Source organism: Panthera onca, chromosome Y (genome assembly GCF_046562875.1).
Source record: "Panthera onca isolate mPanOnc1 chromosome Y, mPanOnc1 haplotype 2, whole genome shotgun sequence".
In the NCBI taxonomy this organism is placed as follows: domain Eukaryota; kingdom Metazoa; phylum Chordata; class Mammalia; order Carnivora; family Felidae; genus Panthera; species Panthera onca.
This window is the reverse complement of record NC_138358.1, coordinates 22,292,124-22,313,432: the sequence shown is the minus strand read 5'-3', so window position 1 is coordinate 22,313,432 and position 21,309 is coordinate 22,292,124. Positions and strand designations below refer to the sequence as shown.

The window sequence follows — 21,309 nt, the reverse complement described above, 5'->3', positions numbered from 1 at the left end:
GGAGGGAAGGAGTGTAGAAGGGAGGGAGGGAGGGGAGAATGGGGGGAAGGGGGAAGTAGGAAGGGTAAAGGAAAGGAAAGAAGGAAGGGAGGAAGGAAAAATCTATTTATTTTGTTGAACTGTTTTGAGAGTTAAAAATAACATTTTAGGTCACCAAAGACAGGAATTGGCATACATTTAGTTGCACTGTTAGATTAAACTGATAATATGCCTGCCTGCTTTGATCAAATCACATTCAGCTGCCACTTTTGCAATGACGCCCACCCTGGCCACCATATTGACACTGTAGACTGCCCCACATCTACATATTTCTAGTCCATTACCTTACTCTTTTTACTTTTTCCCATAGTTTTTATCTTCTTTTAACTCACTATATAATTGGATTTTGATTATGCTTATTAAAGCCTAAGTACACAAATTCCAGGAGGGCAGGGATATCCAAATTGTCTCAAATAGTACTTGGCATGTGGTAGATGTTCAGTAATTTTAGGGACATTTCAAAACTGGAAAACAAAACTGTGGTCTCTAGGAACACTGAAAATATATGTAGAAATGATGACTAATACCATCATAAGCAGAAATATTCATTTACTAGGACATTAACACATTAATTGCTCTAAAAGTTGTTGCTGAGAATCCCAGAGAAAACTCATTATTGCTCTTGGAATTAATTAAAGCTTCAGAGCAGAATGGAGAAAACTATCTGGTCATTCTAAGGAGTGTTATTCATAGTACGAATAAAAGAAAAAGAGAAGAGAAGAAAAGGCACCACCCTTACAAATTTAAAGTAATGAAGATGTGGCATTATAATTAGATGCCAGTTCATTCTCACCCTGTGTGTTAAGTCAGCTTGGGCTCAGGACCAGCAGAGCACATAGTGGAAATCTCAAATGAGAACTACTGGGAGAAAGAGTTAGAGGCCATGATGTGTATTCCAAGTTCAGAAGCCAAGCTTTGATTTATGCTTTCATTCTTTGACATGAAATGAACCTTCTTAAAGTTTCTCTGCATACAAAGTCAAGAGAAGTTAAGCAGTAATCTATGTTATCAAACAAATATCACTGCTACATGGATAATTATACATGATTCTCATTTCCTTTTACAGTAAAATTCACCACTATTACATGTTCTTCATTGCAAGAGTAATTACATATATCATCAGTTTATTACACACACACACACACACACACACACACTACATCTTTATCCATTCATGTGTCAATGGACATTTGGGCTCTTTCCATACTTTAGCTATTACAAATACACCTGCTGTAAACATTGGGGCGCATCAAACCTGAAAAAGAAACCCAAAACTGGAGGCATCACAATCCCGGGCTTCAAATTGTATTACAAAGCTTTGATCATCAAGACAGTATGGTACTGGCTTAAAAACAGACACTGAGATCAGTGGAACAGAAGAGAGAACCCAGATGGACCCACAGACATATGGCCAACTAATCTTTGACAAAGCAGGAAGTAATATCCAATAGAATAAAGACAGTCTCTTCAGCAAATGGTGCTGGGAAAACTGGACAGCAACATGCAGAAGAATGAACCCGACCACTTTCTTACACCATACACAAACTCAAAATGGATGAAAGACCTACATGTAAGACAGGAAGCCATCAAAATCCTGGAGGAGAAAGCAAGCAAAAACCTCTTTGACCTCGGCCACAGCAAATTCTTACTCAACATGTCTCTGGTGGCAAAGGAGACAAAAGAAAAAAGAACTATTGGGACCTCATCAAGATAAAAAGCTTCTGCACAGCGAAGAAAATAATCAGCAAAACTAAAAGGCAACCGACACAATGTGAGAAGATATTTGCAAGTGACATCAGATAAAGGGTTAGTATCCAAAATCTATAAAGAACTTATCAAATTCAACACCCAAAAAACAAATAATCCAGTGAAGACGTGGTCAAAAGACATGAATGGACACTTCTTCAAGAAGAACATCTAGATGGGCAACCGACACATGAAAAATTGATCAACATCACTCATCATCTGGGAAATACAAATCAAAACCACCATGAGATACCACCTCACACCTGTCAGAACAGCTAACATCAACAGCTCAGACAACAACAGATGTTGCCGAGGATATGGAGAAAGAGGAGCTAGCTCTTTTTGCATTGTTGGTGGGAATGCAAACTGGTTCAGCCACTCTGGAAAACAGTATGGAGGTTACTCAAAAAATTAAAAATAGAACTACCCTGTGACCAAGCAATTGCACACCTATGTATTTACCCAAGGGATACACGTATGCTGTTTTCAAGGGGCACATGCACCCCAATGTTTACAGCAGCGCTATTGACAACAGCCAAAGTATGGAAAGAGCCCAAATGTCCATCAGTGGATGAATGGATAAAGAAGCTGTAGTATATATATACAATGGAGTATTACTTGGCAATCAAAAGAATGGAATCTTGCCATTTGCAACTATATAGATAGAACTAGAGGTTATCATGCTAAACAAAATTAGTCAGAGAAAGACAAATATGATATGACTTCACTCATATGAGAACTTTAAGACCCAGAACAGATGAACACAAGGGAAGGGAAGCAAAAATAATATAAAAACAGGGAGGAGGACAAATCATAAAGAGATTCTTAAATATGGAGAACAGAAAGTTCCTGGAGGGGTTTTGGGAGGGGGAATGGGCTAAATGGGTAAGGGGCATTAAGGAATCTACTTCTGAAATCACTGTTGCACTATATGCTAACTAATTTGGATGTACATTAAAAAAAAAAGGAAAAAAGAGAAAAAAAGAAAAAAAAGATCTGTTTTAATGAAAGGCAGATAGTTGGTAATTGGGTCTTTAATATTCTCTCCATAATATTAGTGAAACAAAAGGTGGATTTTGTTTGCATCCTGTTTGTGTATGTATTTATGTGTGTTACAATTGTGAGATTTTTTCTTTATCTGATTCTGAATGGCATTGCTAAAATTAATTTGTAAAGGACCTCTGTTTAATTGGTTTAAAGGCAAGTCCTTGAAAAATTGGGTATTCTAAAACTCAGAAAGATAAGAACTGACCCAACTGTATTTCAAGTTTAGGTGATTGGAGATAATCTTTGATAAATTAAAATTCAAGGACATGTCTCTAGTGTTATTGGGATTAAGTATAAAACTTACTCTACCACGATTTACTACAGTCAGGTAAGCACATGTTAAATCTGTTGCAATTTCTCGAAAAAGGTCACTTAAAATAATGGTTGATTTTGTTTGTGTCATGTCATGAGTAATTGTTAAGAGCAAACAGAAATTAAAGTTTACGTTCAAATAGGTTCCAAAATCTCCGGTAACCTGAAAGTTTGAAGTTTTATTAAGTTAGTATCTAAATTGGGTTAAGGTCATTGACATCTAAGTGTCTTCCAAATAAATAAAATACTGAAACATTTAATTAATTATTAAGTATAAGTTTGTCTGCTTTTGTATTATTACAGAGAAACTAAACATAAATTTGGGTAAGCTAGCAAACATATTTTATATTTTACTGAAAGTTGTCCTATGAAAAGGTAAGGCACCTGGCTGGCTCAGTCCATACCGCATCCAACTTTTGATCTCAGTCAGGGTTGTGAGCTCCAGCCCCATGTTGTACATGGAGCCTAACTGGAAAAACAACAACAACAAAAAATCTTAAGGAAAGTTGTACTATGAAGACATATTTCTAGAAATTATTATATTCATAAATTTGCCAATCTAAAGAATTCTGGCATAACAGTTCACAATTAGTTACTAATGAAGAAAAAAATTATAGGCAGTATAAATTTCTTTCTAAGTCAGCATGACTGTGTATAAGCTTTGCTCAAACCAAAAGCTTGACTCATGGCACCATGCATGCATTGTACACTTCCTGTGTACACACAGGAAAACCATTCTATTTCTCAAGGAGATATCCGTCAATACTCCTAGTCCCCTGCATTCCCTTATAATAAAAGTCACGACTCCTGCATACATGTTAATCTATAATTTTTTCACTTTTCACAAGATGTAAAAGAATAAAATCCTATAAAAACTGTACATTCTCTGGAGGTTTGTTCCTCTGAAGACCATATTTCACAGGCAGCGGTCCTAATGGGGTTGAATAAGATTCTTGCTCTTACTTTTATAGATTCTAAAATATTTGTTCATTAGGCATACAGCACAGGTTTCTGAAAAGTTTAAAATCATAAAACTAAACCCTGTAAGCATTTGTAGAACAACTGGAAGGACCACATTCAAACAGAACAAGAATTAATAACATGGGAATAGAAGGACTGAAAAAGATGATTATATTTTTTATGACTTATGTTTGAAACAAGGGTAATTCTCACACACAGCTAATACCAACTCAGTGGAGAAAAACTTACAGCCTTTCCCCTCCAATCATAAACAAGGCAAGGATGTGAAACATGGCTGATTTGCTAATATTTGCTCTTCCAGATTTAAGGAAATCTTTTTCCTGAAGATATCTGTGACTTATAGAAATTTGATTAAATATTCTTTTGTACATAAATTTAAACATTTATATTTTCTCATAATAAAAACACTCCAGTTCAGAAACCGTAAATGATTATTCTTTTGTAATGCCCCCGATTTTGAATCCGAGAGACCACCAAGGAGCCAATACTGATGCAAACGCACAGGGGTTTATTTGCAAGCTTGAGCTTGGGCCCAAGTATACCCGACACAGCGGAGCAGGGACTTGGACCTGTAGGTTAAAAGGTGTAGCAGTTTTATAGGGGCCAGTGGCCAATGAGATTGTAACACACACATAAAGTTGCATAGTCATGTCAGTCCACACGCAGGTGGCCAATTGAATTACAATTTACCCTATAGTAACTGTTTGAACTAGCTCATCACTCTGGTCAGAATTGGCGCACAAGTTTGGCGGGCAAAAGGCGGGGTTTAAGAATTGGGGTGCAAGTTTGGCGGTTAGGGGTTCCGCATTCCTGTATGAGCCAGTTTCCAGTAAGGGTGTGCTCAGCGGCTTGACTAGGGTGAGGGAGTGTCTTAAGCAATAAGCAGGTCATGTGGGGGTTATACATGAGATGGTGGGTGTAGCACAAAATGAAGTTAGTCTTGCTGTGCTTGTCCAGGGGAAGGGGATTTTGGTTAAATTCCTTGGGTCCCACACTTTCAAGGCAGTTATAATTATTTGCATAAGTTCAATAAGAATCTTCTTGTAACTGGACACCATTGGAAATAGTGGTTATTTTATGAAGGCTTTGATTGGAATGTCGTATTTCATACCAACAAGCATAGACTCAGATATGACCATATACAGCTTTAAGGAATTAAGGTTGACTTAATGAAACAAGGGAGTCATAAAGCCCCTTGGAAATGTTGGCCCGATACCTTGCTTAGAGTTCCCAGCAGCCTCACCAGGTGAGTAAAGATCGCTTTCTGGCAGTTGCAGGAGCCTCAGGAGATCCTGGGGACTTCATGAAGAGGAATTTACCAATTCTGCAGGTATTGCAGGCCTGTCTGATGGAAGTAGCTGACTTGCCTTCTGGTCTCCAAACGCTACTCAAAGTTCAATCTAAATTCCTTATAAAAGGTTCCAGCAAAGCAGATTTTAGAAAATTTGTATAGTTAATCACTATTCTTGCTGCACTTATTACATAACAATTAGACCAAGTTTGCCAAAAAGAGTACTTGTTTAACAAATTACTCTTAATTTGTTTATCTTTGACAGAAATGAGTGACTTTTAAAGAAATTATGTCTCACTCTTCTCTTTCCACCCATGGAATGTGGTCACGGGCACTTGCAAATGGGTCTTCTACTAAAACTATCAGCACTACTTCCAGTGCTGCAGGTGTTGTGGGATTCTCTGAGATTCCCTGAGGGAAAAAGAGGCTGGCATGCATGCATGGGCACACACCCATACCCACAGTTGGAATATGTGTGATATTCCTTGGACATTTTGGCTACCCAAGAACAAAGGAAAGGGATTTAAGTGCTTGCCATGGTATGTGGGAAAGTAAGGCAAATGAAAACTTAAATTCCCTTACTGCCTACAGCCCACTGACAAGTCCTTTAAACAGGGAGAGTGACCCCCTTCTAGGAGCTCTGCTGCTTTGATGATGACACTTTGCTCGGGGCAAAAGAGAACCTTAGCTTAAGATAATTCCAACACTGGGGCCCCTGGGTGGCTCAGTCAGTTAAGCGTCCGACTTCGGCTCAGGTCATGATCTCGCAGTCTGTGAGTTCGAGCCCCGCGTCGGGCTCTGTACTGACTGCTCAGAGCCTGGAGCCTGTTTCAGATTCTGTGTCTCCCTCTCTCTCTGCTCCTCCCCTGTTCATGCTCTGTCTCTCTCTGTCTCAAAAATAAATAAATGTTAAAAAAACAAAAAACAAAAAACATTATTCCAACTGTAAGGATCCTGTAAGTTTACTTCCTTTATCTCAACTGTCCCAGGATCTATGCTGGCATTCATGCTCCAAGCTTACCGTCCCTGATATACATCTGAAAGGTCTCATGATTGAGGTTTCATTGAAAGGTAGTAAGTGCCGTTTCCCTACTAATAGCTAGTCCCTCAAGTTTCTGGAAACCTTGCTTCCAAAATACTTTAGACACTTTCTCTATCCCTGACCCCCCTCCCAACCTGAGGGTATAGATAAAATAAGGTACTCATCACAACCCCACAGCAGCTCTTCCTGCCCATGGCTTCTGTCCCCATGCTTTACTAAAATCACCTTTTTGCACCAAAGACATCTTTAAGAATTCTGTTTTGGCCATCAGCCCTGAACCACGCCACCACCACCCCAAAACATAATCAACAGCCATCTATGTCTGGTTCTCCTATGTCCAGGAGTGGGCACATACCCAGCCACGGCTTCCACAAGCACCTCACTCAGCGTTGCCATCTGACAGTGAGTCCTATGGACAGTGATAAACCTGCACACAGTGCTGTGGCTTCCTACAATTCTGTACAGTATCTGGTGGGCATGTGCTGCCCCTGCCCTTTGGAGAGCTGGACGTTGACCCCACTATCCCTCCTGCCTACTGCCTGTATACCTCCAAGCTGCCACCTTCCTATAAGGAGACTTGCCAAGATTGCCAAATTTAGAAAAGACAGCAAACCCTCACCCCTCAGTAACTCAGCCCTTTCCCAAATGCTGTAGGCCTAGAGAACCTGGCAGGGTACCAGGAGACAGGCTTCAATTCTCAACACCCCTAGCAATAGCCCTGGCACCCCACAAAGTCAGAAGAAATATTTCTTGAACCTCCCAATATCGCCAGCGAACTGTGCTCAGAGGAAACCAGTGTAAGGGTACTTATAGCTGGGGACCCCCAACACTCCACTAGAATTCTTCCCCAGGGAAGGCCAGCTGTCCAGCACATTGCTGGAGCTCCGGCCACATTACTATGTAACATCAGGGAGCTAAGCCAGTTAGCCCAATGTTGGCCAAACACATGTACCAATGTAAGGGTTAAATTGTAGTGTAGGGCTAATGCTTAGCTTGAAAAATAACAGCTTTGTGTTGACATTGAAGGTTAAGAGATAACAGCCTTGCTTTACTCTTATAAATTACGCCTCATACTCTTGTAAATTAGGCTTCACCAATTAAGGAAACAAAAGTTCAAAGAAAAGAGCATCAGAGGCAGGGTCAAGGAGATCCACTGGTTGCAACTTAGAGGCAGAAAGTCTAAAATAAACACCTCATTAGGCAATTGTTTATAACTCATCTGGCAACTGTTTCTAACTCATCTGGGAACTGTTTCTTTGTTCTGTTCCCAGGTGATGATAAAACGATGTGATCAGCTATAAAAACTGTGTACCCCAGCTGTTCGAGGCCGCACTCTTATCAAGAGTGTTGGTCCCGATCGGTCGGCCTTGCCTCTCATTGTAATAAACTTTGTTGTGACTGTCACTGGTGCCCGTAGCATTCTGTTCCAGGAGTTGTGTGGATGCAACACCGACAAATACTAAAGCATGAGTACACAGGCTGCTGAATTCAGCCCCAGCCCCACCAGCCTGAGTCTCTGAGCTCAGAACTAGCTGTGACACCTCAAGATTTTTGGAGAGAGAATAAAGTTCATTTCTTAAAAAGAAATAATACAAGTTTCAAGTGAGAAGGAAAGCTGGTAAACAGAGAAAATTGCCAGTCCGAGGTCGGATACTCCCCTTGCATGCTTTTTTTGGCTTCTGCAATCTTGCTTGCTTCTTCAAGCAGCCAGCAGCCAGGAACCAGAAGCTTGACCATAGTAGCCCTGCCCAATTCGGCTGTACAAATGTACAAATGACCAGTAAAACCTGAGCCGAGTGCCCAGCCTTTGGAGGTGACTTCGCTGGAGCAGCACCCATGCGAGAAATAAAGTCTGATTCCCTGAGTACATGTCACTTATACCTTCTTGGGTGCCGAGTATTTGCTATAACACAGTAACACACCTTTGTAGATGTCCTTTTCAAACACTTGTCAATTAAAGAAGTTTAATTTTTCATTTGGCTTTGTTTCCCACATCATCTTGATAAAGGAGCATAAGGCAAGCTGAGGGCAAAGCAAAAGCTAGCAACCTCTCCCCTCCCCCCAGGTGGGATATGCGTTCTATTCCTTAGGCACTCTTGGCTGCCCAACAACAAAGGAAAGAATACAAAACAAATGGCTAATTTAGGGATCACAGTTATGTAGGACTTGAGTCTCCTTCAGTTTACAAATACCTTAGTAAATTACACAAAAAATGGCAGTCTTATCAGTAGCCTAATCTCCACAACCCTGTACAGTCAGTTTCCTGGAGCCCCAATGTCACCCTCCAGTCCATAGTGATGTGGGGAACAAAGGCAGGAAGGAAATGACAGGCACAATTAAATTTCCTTATAATCTGCAGCTCATTGACAGATACTTGAGGCAGGCAGAGTGTAACAGCCCTCCAGGAACTGCCTACTCCTACAATGTTAATTCTTTGCTAGAGGGAAAACAACCTTAGTTTACAATAGCCAGGCCTCCAGTATCAGGTGAGTCTTCTTTAGCACATGAAAATCCTTTTGGAAACTTCCTTTTTAATTTACTTCCCCAAAACCCAAGTATATATAATCAATTTCTCCCTAAGGAACCCTCAGGTCCTATCCCTGTGCTTTAATAAAATTGAGGAAGGAGCATAAGGCAAGCTGACACTGCTTGACAGAGCTGACACCCCTACATGCTCAGGTGGAATACATGTGATTTCCTCAGGCACTCCTGGCTGCCCAAGAAGAAAAGTTAAGAAAACAAATGGCTAACTCATAGAGATCACAGTCATACAAGACAAGAGTCTCTATCAGTTTACAAATATCTTGGTAAATTGTAAGGAAAGGCAATCTTATCAATGGCCTAATCTCTAAGAACTCCCTATTGTCTTAATACTTCACTATAGGAAAAAAAAAAAATCATAGTGTGACAATAGCCAAGCTTCTAGTAATCTGTAAATCGTCTTTACCATATGGAAATCTCTTTAAGAAACTTTGTCTTGATTTTATCTTCCCCTACTCCTCAGTATATAACCAATCACTCCTCACAACCTCAGTGCAGCTCTTCTCTGCACATGGGTCCTGTCCCCATGCTTTAATAAAATGCGTTTTGCACCAAAACATCTCTACTCTTTCTTGGTCGTAAGCTCTGGACCCCGTGAACCCCCTCTCCACCCCATCTGTCATGACTAATGTTTTACTATTTTACTAGACAATAGTAAGTAACTTTTATCTTAACAGCATCTAACTCCTGAAGGTCCTGGAAACCTTGCTTACAAATTCTTTAGCCTTCTGCTATCCGTAACCCCTAGTAAGTGAAAAGTATATAATTAGTCCCTTCTCAAAACTGCAGTGTAGCTCTTTCTGTCCATCGTTCTATCCACATGATGGGGTTTTGGGGTGGTAGGGGTGGTTTAGGGCAGACAACAAAGAAGGAATTCTTAAAAACATCCTTGGTGCAAAAAGTGATTTTATTAAAGCATAAGGACAGTGCTAAGGGAGCTTGGGGCAAGCTGAGGGCAAATACAGGCTGGCGCGCATGGGTAGACGCACACGCGCGCGCGCACACACACACACACACACACCCCACCAGCCCAGGTAGAATATGTGCAATATTCCTCAGTCACTCCTGGCTATGCAAGAACAAAGGCAAATGAATGAATTCCCTTACTGCCTGCAGCCCACTGACAAGTCCTTGAGACAAGCTGAGTGATCTCCCTCTAGGAGCTCAGCTGCCTGGACAACTTTAATGGGGCCAAGAGTGAATCTTAGTTTAACATTATCCCAACCTCTAGGGTCCAGTAAGTCTACTTCCTTTATCTCAATGGCCCCAGGACATATGCTGGCTTTCATACTCCAGCATATGGTCTCCTGAGATACATCTGAAGGGTCTCATGATTGAGGTTTTATTAAATGGTAGTAAGTGGAATTTCCCTAGCAACAACTAACCCCCTCAAGGTCTTGGAAACCTTGTTTTCAAAACACCTTAAGAGACTTTCTCTATCCCTGACCTGAGGGTGTATGAGTTACCTGTCATGACTCCAGTGCAGTTCTTCCTGCCCATTGGTCCTGTCCCCCTGCTTTAATAAAATCACTTTTTGCACCAAAGACGTCTTCAAGAACTCTTTCTTGGCTGTTCACTCCAGACCCCACAAACTCCCCATTACCCCAAAACTTCATCAGACAGGATCCATGGGCAGAAAGAGCTGCACTGGAGTTGAAAAGTCTGAATGATTATATACCTTCAGGTTGGGAGGGAGTCAGGGATAGTCAGGGGGTTAAAGACAAAGGAATTTTTATGTATTTAAGGAGAGTCACAGAACCCTGGTGGGGGTGTGGGGGGTTGGCGGCTCAATATAATGTTAAACCAAGATTCCCTTTTGCCCACAGCAAAGTGTCATCATCCAGGCAGCCAAGCTCCTAGAGGGAGGTCATTTGGCCTGTCTCAAGGACTTCTCAGTGGGCTGTCGGCAGTAAGGAAATTTAATTTTTTATTTGCTTTTTTCCCACATTAGCATGGCAAGTACTTAAACCTCCTTAAATCTTCATAATGATGATATCAGGGCTCCAGGAAATGGAAACTATAGGTTTCCAGAGATTAGGCTATGGATAAGATTGTCCTTTTTCTTCAGTTTACTAAGTTATCTGTAAACTGAAGGAGACTCCTCTCTACCCTGACTGGGATCTCTATCAGTCAACCATTTGTTTTCCCCTTTCCTTTGTTTTTGGGCAGCCTGAGGATTACCACACATATCCGACCTGGGTAATGGGGTGCTGCTAACCTGTACTTTGCCTTCAGTTTGCCTTAGGCTCCCTAAACACCCATGCTTTAATAAAAATACTTATTTGAATTAAACGTCTCAAGACTTCTTTCTTGACCATTTGTTTTCAGACTTCATATCACATCAGAACCTAGTAGAAAGGCTAAAGCTTGTTTTTCAGAGAAACATTTCCTACTAATCTGCTACAACAAATTCACTAACAGTCCCTGCAGAAGCCTAGACTCAAGGTCAATTGATATGATTGAAGGCTATGAAAAAGCAAAGATGCATTTATAACAGATAAAAAGCAAAGATGAATTTATAACAGATAACAAGCCCAAGACCCCCACCCAATTCAATAGCAGCTCTCAGAGTATTACCACAGCCCTTTAGTCCTAAGATAACCCCCTAAAGTAAAGGGATAAATTTAGCCTCATTATGACGTTAAGTCTCCACCCTAAAATAAACATGAGATGTATGTTACATATATATTTATTTAATGTTCATACTCTATCTTTCCTCATGAATAATCATGAATTTCCCTACCTTTTTATCAAGATGTATATATAAGATTCTCTGAATTTTTTTCCTGTCTATTCCAATACTACATTAGTTCTTTCAAACTGTTTTTACTGGAATCTCTTACTGCCCATATACCTTTGTTATAAATTTGTATCATATATTTTTTTTAATTTTAATGTTTATTTATATTTGAGAGACAGAGACAGAGTGTGAGCAGGAGAGGGGCAGAGAGAGGGAGACACAGAATAGGAAGAAGGCTCTGGGCTCTGAGCTGTCAGCAGAGATCCCAACATGGGGCTTCAACCCACAAACTGTGAGCTCATGACCTGAGCCCCAGCTGGATGCTCAGCTGACTGAACCAACCAGGCACCCCAAATGTTACATCATATTTAAAGCTACATGACATAAACCAAGCTCATGTACTATCTTTGGTTGTCAGGTTGTTGGAGAAGTAAATAAAGTACACCAAAGATGGCCAAAGGGGCTAAAACAGACTCTGGTCTCTAACTTAGAGACCCCTCTTCTGGAATCTTCTTCCTTTGTTTGCTGCCTGTGAGAAAACCCTGCAGATATGGAAGCTGACAATTATAAATTCCATCCCCCCCACTTGCTTGCTTTTACCCCGCCGGAGTAAAATAAATCTCCAATCCACCAAGATCTCCGAGTGCCACTTGGTTTTTTCACCAGTGTTCCAGCCTGGTTCTGTAACATACTTGGTTCCCTGACTGGGAAACATAACCTCGTTGGCCCATTGCTGCCACCAGTTTGGGAGAACCACGAGGCAGTGATGGAGAGAGGGATTGCAAGGGAGAAGGCATGCCCTGCCTGAATTTTGGCAGTCTCCTTCTCGGTTGCCTCGAGCTGGCCCTGCTGAGGACCTGGGCCTGATGTTGGAACCGGTAAGGCCGGGGCCCTGAAGAAGTCAGGCCTACTCAAAAGGGTTGAAGGGGGACCTGATCAATCCCTGGAGGCCTTAATAGGTCTCACAGGTAGAAAATTTTGCGGAAGGGAATGTAATAGACTCTGGGGTGTGTGTGTGTGTGTGTGTGTGTGTGTGTGTGTCCCTGAAGAAGTCAGGCCTACTCAAAAAGGTTGAAGGGGAACCTAAACAATCCCTTGAGGCCTTAATAGGTCTCACAGGTAGAAAATTTTGTGGGAGGGAATGTAATAGACTCTGGGGTGTGTGTGTGTGTGTGTGTGTGTGTGTGTGTGTACGGGAGGGAACGTAATAGACTCTGGGGGTGTGTGTGTGTGTGTGTGTGTGTGTGTGTGTGTGTGTGTGTGTGTGTGTGTGTGTGTGTGTGGCTTGGCCAGCCAGTCGAGTTAGAGTTTGTGACTCCATGGACAGGCACCCGTAAGGTCCCCAAAAGTGTCGTGGTGAGACTATAAGGTCTAGGGTGATATCGGATCAGATTCAGATCGCGAGTTACAAAGCTGAGTCTGCTAAGGCCAAACCTCACCTAAAGTTTCCCTCCGGAACAAGACCAGAGGAGTATCTGATTGGTCCACTCATCCGAGAGGATACCCACCCTTTGTTTGTCTTTGTCACACCGAACATGAAAAAGAAATTAATAATGGGAGCAAAACAGAGTAAGATTTTAAATGTCATGCTCAAAAATTTTAAAAAGGGATTTTCAGGCAATTACGGGGTGAAAATGACACCTAGGAAGTTAAGGACCTTTTGTGAACTAGAATGGCCCATATTCAATGTAGGATGGCCTCCAGAAGGGACATTAGATGCTCAAATAGTGCAGCACGTTTGGCTAATAGTCACTGGGAACCCAGGCCACCCTGATCCATTTCCGTACATCGACTCCTGGCTTGAAATTGCCCCAAATCTCCTGCCTTGAAGGTGATTCATCATTAGCAAACAGAGCCAGGCAAAGGTTTTAGCCACTTTATCTGGAGGCTCACCAGGGAGCCAAAGAAGTGACCCACTGCTCCTCCAGTATTTAAAGGAGATGTGGAGGAAGATATTGTTTTTCCACCTCCTTATAACTCTTCAAGCTCCCTCCCCCTTCCCCCTGAGCTTGAGACTCCTCCTGCATCTGTCTCTCCAGCCATAGCCAGAGTCAGTGCACTTGCCACTGCAGTCAGTGCCGCCCATCTCCCCGCCCCTCTCAGACCCAGATAACCCACCCCCACATGGGCCAGCAGCCAGACTGCGCCCAAGTCCCAGACCTAAAACTCTCCAAACGCATGTAACGGAGACAAGAGAGCCTGAAAGACAGAAAGAGGATGGACCAGTCCAGACCAGCCATTCCATGATGGGTTATCTACCTTTCTCTATAACCGACCTCCTCAATTGGAAACACGACACTCCACCATACTCCGAAAAGCCACAAGCAATGGTTGACTTGATGGAGTCCCTCTTCCAGACCTACTGACAGACTTGGGAAGATTGTCAACAGTTACTCCATACTTTGTTTAATTAAAAATAAGAATGACAGAAACATGACAGTACCTAGAAGATCACACATCTCAAGGAATCAATGACCCTACTGTCTGGGCTCAAGCTGCATGCCTGAAGAACACCCAACATGGGATTTCACCACAGAAGGACAGGGCCACATCTGATGATACCTGGAAGCCCTCCTTCAGGGAGTCTGAGCTGGAGTCAACAATCCCATGAACATGACTAAAATATCATCAGTCACACAGCACCCTGGGGAGTCTCCCGGAGACTACTATGAAAGATTATGTGAAGTGTACCATGTATACGCCCCGTTTGACCCCAAGGTACCAGAAAGTCAACAGATGGTAAATACCTCTTTTGTGGCACAGGCTGCCCCAGATATCCGATGAAAGCTCCAGAAGTTGGAGGGCTTTGCCAGATGAATATCACTCAGCTGTTAGAGGCATCAATACAGTTTTCACGAACAGAAATTTGCAGCTGAAAGAGAAGTGAAGATTAAAAAAGAAGGCCACCTTTCTCACAGCAGAACCAAAGAACAGATGCTGCAAAGGTGGGAAAACCCAACCACAAAAAAGGGGGAAGCCCATAGCCCCCTTAGCAAGGGACCAATGTGCATACTGCAAAGGTAAGGGAAACTGTAAGAATGTCCGAATTGGATGGGGACTTCAAAACCCAGCCAATATCTGGAGGAACCTCGAGGTGCGAACCCTCTTGATCTGGCCGGGGTAGAATTGGACTGAGGGGGACCGGACTCTTTGTTTCTTGGCCCCCATGAACCCACGGTTGAAATGAGGTGGTGGGCTGAACAATAACTTTCATGGTTGACACTGGGGCTGAATACTCCTTTGTTACTTCCCTGGTAGCGCCCTTAGGCCAAAAGACAGCAACCATACTTGGGGCTACTGGGACACAGGCAATGCAACGACCCTTCTGTCAAGCTCAACAAGGTGCACTTGGGGGTCACAAGGTCCGGCATGAGTTCCTCTCCTTACGTGACTGCCCGATTCCTCTCCTGGGCCGGGATCTACTCTCCAAACTTGGGGCCCAGATACCTTTTGAACCCACTGGACACACTAGCCTCCAATGAAACCCAAGGCAGAAGGAAACCCTGGTCTTGGCGATACCCCTGCCAAGGGAAGAAGAATGGAGACTGTTCTGTGCCCAGGCCTTACCTGGTAGCCCCTAAGAATTCAGGCTTACATTCCCCTCCCTATGGGCTGATGATAACCCGCCTGAAATAGCTTGGAATCGGGTCCCAATCATTGTTGACCTGATCCCTGAAGCTCAACCTCAGACACCAAGGCAGTACCCCATTCCACTAGAGGCTAGAATGGGCATACAAGAGCACCTGACCAAGCTCAGAGGAAGAGGTATTCTAACTGAGTGCCAATCAGTTTGGAATACCTCACTCTTGCCAGGCAAGAAGCCAGGAGGACACCAACCAGTACAGGATTTGAGGGCCAGTAGCAAAGTGACAGTTTCCTTACACCCAGTCATTCCGGACCCTCAGTATACTCTCCTCAGCCAAATTCCGTGGTCAGCCAGAAAGGTTGCGTGCTTAGACCTAAAGGATGCTTTCTTCTGCCTCTGCCTGGCTCCGCAAAGTCAATCATTGTTTGCCTTTGAATGGACTGAGCCTGGGGCGCCTGGGTGGCGCAGTCGGTTAAGCGTCCGACTTCAGCCAGGTCACGATCTCGCGGTCCGTGAGTTCGAGCCCCGCGTCAGGCTCTGGGCTGATGGCTCGGAGCCTGGAGCCTGTTTCCGATTCTGTGTCTCCCTCTCTCTCTGCCCCTCCCCCGTTCATGCTATGTCTCTCTCTGTCCCAAAAATAAATAAAAAACGTTGAAAAAAAAAAAAAATTTGAATGGACTGAGCCTGTTACAGAGCGTCAGATGCAGCTGACCTGGACACTACTTTCCCAAGGTTACAACAACTCGCCCATTCTTCTGGGGGAAGCCCTAGGTTCAGATCTCGCTGACTTTCCGAAGGAAACCACAGGGTATGTCCTTCTCCAATATGTAGAAGACCTCCTCCTTTCCAGTGACACCAAGGAAGACTGTATGAAAGGTACACAGGCCCTCCTACAGCTCTGATCCTACTTGGGGTACCAGGCCTCATGGAAAAGGGCACAGATTTGTCCACAGCAGGTCCAATACTTAGGCTCCCTCCTCACAAAAGGAAAAGAGAATGAGGACCAGAAAGGAAGAAAGTGTGGCACCACACTGCCTCAGCCCCAAACAAAACGAGGCTTGTGTGAATGTTTAGGGGCCGGAGGGTTCTGTTGCATTGGGAATCCTCAGATGCTCAGCCATAGTCAGGTCCCTCTATGACCTGTTGGGAGGACCAAACTGGGAGTCCCTCGCATGGACTGAGGAGGCGAGGGCCGCTTTCACAGAAATAAAGTTGTCTCTGGGACAAGCCCCAGCCCTTGGTTTGCCTGACATAGAAAGGTCCTTTAACTTCATACATGAAAAGGAGTGCTCACTCAGAGCATGGTGCCTTGGCAATGTTCTAACTGTCAAAAAAAAAAAAAAAAAAAAAACTTGATCCTGTGGCTGCAGGATGACCCCTGTGCCTCAGAGCTCAGAGCCACAGTCCTGCTCATCAAGGATGCAGACAAGCTCACACTGGGCCAAACATTTAATGTTAAGGTCCCACACACGGTCCTGTGGCTCACAAGCACCCAAGGATATCGTTTCCTCTCCATTTCTCAGCTGACACAATCCCAAGGCCTTCTCTATGACAACCCAAGGCTCACTCTCGAAACAGTATAAGAACACTAAACCTGGCCACCTTCCTTCCCACGGAAGAGGGAGAACCCAACCATGACTATTCTGGAGTAGTGGATGAAGTCTATGCCAGCCACCTGGACCTCCAAGACCAGGGTATAACAAGCCCAGAGAGCACCCTGTTCAGTGATGGGAGCAGCTATTTACAGGAGTGCAGCCAAAGAGGGTATGTGGTAACCACGCCACAGAAGTTCTGGAAGCCAAGGCCTTGTCAGAAGGATGGTCGGCACAACGGGCTGAACTGTACGCCTTAACCTGAGCCCTCATCCTTAGCAAAGGTAAACGAGTTAACATCTACACTGATTCCTGGTATGCCTTTGCTACTGTGCATGTACACGGGGCCATCTATAAAGAAAGAGGCCTCCTTACTGCTGCAGGGAAAACTATCAAAAACGAGGAAGAAATACTAAAGCTTCTTAAGGCCGTATGGCTACCAGACAAGGTAGCTATCCTACACTGTAAGGGACCTCAGAAATGAGATGACCCCATAACTCAAGGAAATTGCTTGGCTGACAAAACAGCCAGAGAAGCCGCCTGTGGTGACCCAGGTGAAGCTCCTACCTACACTCTGACTCTTGCACCCCAGAAGGAAGCCTCCCCACCCCTGTACAAAAATGAAGAAAAAAGTTGGGCCTCGACAGAAGAGGGCACATTCTAAGCAAAGAGGGATGGTGGGTTTTGTCCCATTGTCTATGGGAAAACACCCAGTGAAGGAAAACACGAGCTCACGCACCTAGGGAACACGGCACTAGAGGCCCTCTCCAAAAAGAACTACTATCTCAGCCAGCTGCCAGCATTACGCCAAGCTGTCAACAAACAATGTGTAACGTGTGCCAAGAACAATGCTTGGTCTGTCCCACGGCCGCTGCCTGGCTCACAAAGGATGGGGGCCACCCCTTTCAAAGACTTAGGGGTGGACTTTACCAACATACAACCAAATAAAGGGTTTAGGTACCTTCTTGTAATAATCTGCACATACTCAGGATGGGTCGAAGCATTCCCGACCAGAATGGAATGAAGTCATGAGGTGTCCAAAGTTCTTCTACAGGAGATTGTTCCTCTGTTGGGTTTACCCTTAACCATACACAGTGATAACGGACCTGCATTTGTGGCAGACATTATACAAACCCTGACAGAATCCCCCAACATTACCTGGAAACTGCACACTGCTTACCGACCCCAGAGCTCAGGGAAAGTACAGAGGGTGAATTGCACCCAAGGAAACCCTGGCTAAGTTCCACCAAGAGACTAATCTCCCATGGCCATATTGACTACTGCTGGCCCTCCTGCGTGCCAGATGCACACCTAGGGCATTGGGAGTCTCCCCTTTTGAGTTATTATATGGGCAACCCCCCCCCCCCCCCACACACACACACATGTTTAGGAAAACTCCCAGGAGACCTACACCAGATTGGAGACAAGGGAATAAGAGAACAGCTCCAGACCTTGGGGGCAGTCCTAAACAAGTTACAAAGATACACCATAGAGAGGGCCCCTATTTCCTGAGGGATCCCCATTCACCCCTTTCAGCCAGGAGACTCTGTGTGGGTCAAAGATTGGAAGAGGGAACCTCTTAAACCACGGTGGACTGGGCCTCATACTGTTATTCTAACAACTCCTACAGCCTTTAAAGTTTCAGGTATCACCCCACGGGTCCATCACTCCAGAGTTAAGAAGGCCAACTCACAAGAACCTACAACCTGGCGAAATGATCCAGATCCAGTCAACCTGCTTAAACTGACCCTCAAAAGGTAAACTGGCCCCTGAGACTTCCAGCCCTGCTCCAGCCACACCCCAGAAGCTGGCTGGCCTGTGCACAGCAGAAGCTTAAAGAACCAACACGTGAACCTAGCTCAGTGGTTTGGATGCAACTCTGCCAGCTCTTGCCCCTTACTGGTGTCATCACCCTGGTCTTACTTCTTACTGGTGGGCTGATAGAGACTGCACCAACAAGCTGGACATGGGACAAAAGATGCATGCTGGGTCTCACATACCTCCTCTGGATGGGAGGGTTATCAAGTATTGCCTGGATATGATGATAACTTCTCTCACCCTCACACTGCCGCTTACCCACTTTGCCCCCAGGATTGTTATATGACAATAAGGGGGGTCAAGGGCATTCAGTGCCTTCACCTCCCTCCACAAAGAGTCCTACGAGGAAAAAACACCCACTCTCTGTCAGCTGCAGGGTTCCCCAAGGACTAAGTATTGGACTGAGGAGATAACCAAAAATATCAGTAACCCATGTCACAACAAGGGCCTCCAGAGAGGGAAGCGAGCTTGCTACACTTACCTTCCTCAATGAGGGATCTCGAACAGGGGAGGGGTGCACTACAGGGCCCTTCAAAAAGCCATAAAGGATACCCAGGATAGGGTAATACAAGCCATGAAGGCGACTACTCCCCTGGCAGCCTACCAAGGTTTGAAACTTCAGCCATCAATTAGATGCCTACCAATTCCCCACTCCAGCATTGGGCCGACACTGTTCTACCAGTCCTCCATAAAATAATCACATGCAAACCTGCTTGATGTGCTTGTCCCTCAGCCAGAGGGCTTACTTAGCCACTCCAATCCCTTTGACCTGGAAGCTCCTGAAAATCTCAAAACCAACACCTGTCTTAACTGGACCCCTGGCCACTAGGGTCCTTCTCACAAATGCCGACAATCTAATCCGTACAGTCCCTAAAGTTCTGAAATCCCTCTCTATGCGGAAGAAATATAACCTTAACGAGGACTACAACCCTGTGTTCAACCCCTGGGGTGTTCTGTCTGTGTTCTAATTCAGCCTACCGATGTTTAGAGGCCAACTGGACTCAGATATGTTATTCTGTCTTCCTAACCCCAGAGATATCCATGTACACTGAAGATCAGTTCCTAACAACCTTTAGCCCCACCTCCCAGGCTAAATGGGCAATCCTGCTACCCTTTCTGATAGGAGCCTGAATTGCGACAGGAATAGGAACCAGAATAGGGGGCATAGATTCATCTGTAAGACTATACCATAGACTATCTCAAGAGCTAAATGAAGACATGGAATGGGTGGCTTTTCTTCATTAAAGAAAATAAGCAAAAAAGAAGTAATCTGAATGGAAAATATATGAAAAATGAAAAAACCTGGTTCCCACAAAATTAATGTCATACACCCTGCATATACCAGAAACTTCACATCTGTTCTGCAACTTTCTGAAATGTCATTTGCCTAACAACTTTTAAGATTTTAGTTAAAAAAAAAAAAAAAGTACACAGAATGTTCCCACTAAAGAGCGTTTCAAAGATCGTGTACCCTCAGCAGCTGTCCTAAATTGCACTCAAGTAAAACGTTCTTTTGGAAATTCTAAAAGGATTGTTCAATTTCCAGGAACAATTATATTATCAAATCCTTCTGAATATTCATCTCAAACCATAATAAAAGTAGCCTGCTTACCCCTGTTCAGGGAGTCAAAGATAACTGTTGAGGCAACTTCTCTGGGTATAGTCACTTGTCTGTAACTCAGCAAGAAGCAGGCACCACTTTGGTCCTCTGCCAGTTCTAAAATTAAATTCTTAAATATACAGTTATTACCTAACCATGTTGAGAGCTCTGCCAATACACAACAATGAAGAGCCTTAAATAACTCAGTTCTGGCTTCCTTCAAACATTTTCTTTTCCTTTTTTTTTTTTTTTTTTTTTTGTCCTTAAGGTGCAAAAATGCTGGAATACAAATATCAACCACAATTTGGCCTTCCCGTGATAGCAACTTTCCAGTTGTTTTTATATCTTAAAAATGCAATTAAAGAAAGAGACCCAAATTAAAAAAAAAACAAAAAACACATTTTTTTAAACACCGACTTACTGGTAATATTTCCACTAAAAAAAGTGATTCTCTTGGATATGCTTTTTAGAAGCCTTTGGTTTCTCTATGCTACTATGCTAACTGCATTGAACGTAGTCATTTAACACAATGAACACTTACCCAGAACTCGGAAAACAAACTAGGGACTTTTGCTCTTGCCATCTCTGGGCCCCCTGAACTCTTCACCAAAACTCCCTGAGACCATAAACCCATTTTGCCTTATTTAATTACCTAAACAAGAAGAAAACCTTCCCTTTTCAGTATCATACCGCAAATAAGAATCCCACGTTTCCGGCCTCCCACAGACGAAACGGAAACGGCTCCTGCCTTACAAGCGCGGCAGTCAATTGCATCACTTATCTGGGGGGAGAGAGAGGACTTCGTGGGGTTGGCCTCACCGTTGCCTGCACAAATATCCATCAAGTCTGCGACGAAGACATGCTGAAACTCGTCTCCTCTTGTTTAGTCAGACTGCCGCAGGTACTGTGTAAACCCAAGCGAAGAGAAGTCCAAGCAACGGAAGCCTCTGGTGCCCTGTCCATCCTCCCACCCC

The 21,309-nt window shown here is 43.8% G+C and overlaps 1 long non-coding RNA gene across 2 annotated transcripts in view; it reads right to left on the bottom strand.

The window, feature by feature from the left end:
- The window catches only part of LOC145714978 (uncharacterized), a 54,463-nt gene extending 33,233 nt beyond the window's left edge, over positions 1-21,230 (bottom strand). The window contains exons 1-2 of one of the 2 annotated variants that reach the window (XR_014137094.1): positions 20,877-21,230; positions 14,487-14,611 (exon numbers count right to left, since the gene is read on the bottom strand). This is a non-coding gene — a long non-coding RNA (uncharacterized LOC145714978). The remainder of the gene's footprint in view (positions 1-14,486; positions 14,612-20,876) is intronic. The other variant, XR_014137093.1, reaches the window with a different exon arrangement.
- Positions 21,231-21,309: the final 79 nt, after the last annotated feature.